Source organism: Mizuhopecten yessoensis, unplaced genomic scaffold (assembly GCF_002113885.1).
Source record: "Mizuhopecten yessoensis strain PY_sf001 unplaced genomic scaffold, ASM211388v2 scaffold6807, whole genome shotgun sequence".
In the NCBI taxonomy this organism is placed as follows: Eukaryota; Metazoa; Mollusca; class Bivalvia; order Pectinida; family Pectinidae; genus Mizuhopecten; species Mizuhopecten yessoensis.
In genome coordinates this window covers 8,644-9,587 of record NW_018406734.1, presented here as the reverse complement: position 1 = coordinate 9,587, position 944 = coordinate 8,644, and positions in this window count along the sequence as shown.

Sequence of the window (944 nt, the reverse complement as noted above, 5' to 3'; positions counted from 1 at the left end):
TCTAAATGACGCACGTTTTACATATACATGAGTGACCAGTGCGCATCACGTTGACCAATGAAATCGTTCGTAAGAGGGACAGCCAATCAGAGCCGGTATCAGACTGTCGAATTATTATACAGTTAAAGATTGAGGTTGAGGGATCTAGCAAGTTTCTGGTGTCCGGAGACCGAGGGAAATAGGCATGGTCAAGGGACACCAGAAACTTGCTATATGCCTCAACAGCATCCTTTAACCGTTGTATTATACCGATACACACTGGAGAGATAGTTTTAACTAGAAAATATCTGTAAACCATAAGCTGTATAGCTTCACGTCCCAACTACCCTTTTGATGGCAATGGAGCCAAATGCTTCCGAGTTCGGTAGCAAGCTCCGCCCACCTTGAGCGTCACTGCCGAGTTCGATAACAAGCTCCGCCCACCTCTCGCCTGATTGGCTCGGCGGAAACATCCGAGTGTAGGTGTGTTTTAGTTCCCAGACTAACACACAGGACTAAAACACACTCAGGCAAAAGTGGGGATATATTCGATTTAACCAATTACTTTTATATAGAGTAAATAAAGTAGAGGTGTAATAAACTCAATTCGCTAAAATTACATGCCGTTAACAATTTGGCGCGAGAACTATTGTGTAGATAGGGACAGATCGAGCTGGACGTGGCAAGTTTTCAACTCAATATTTCGTTTTATTCTCTTATGTATAGAGTTAAGGTTAATCGTTATTTGTGTATTGTGCTGTTGTCGATACTGACATGCTATTTTATTCACTTAATTCTTACGATTTCAGAAATAAGAACTAAGTATTGGACATTTGGTATTGTTCTATAGACGACGACAGTATCGAACAAATGTCTGAGCTGGAAATGCATTATTTGAGTAACTTGCAAAGTATTTCATCAATTTTGCTGATTTATATTTAATGCTTTTAATCTTTGAAGAAGGA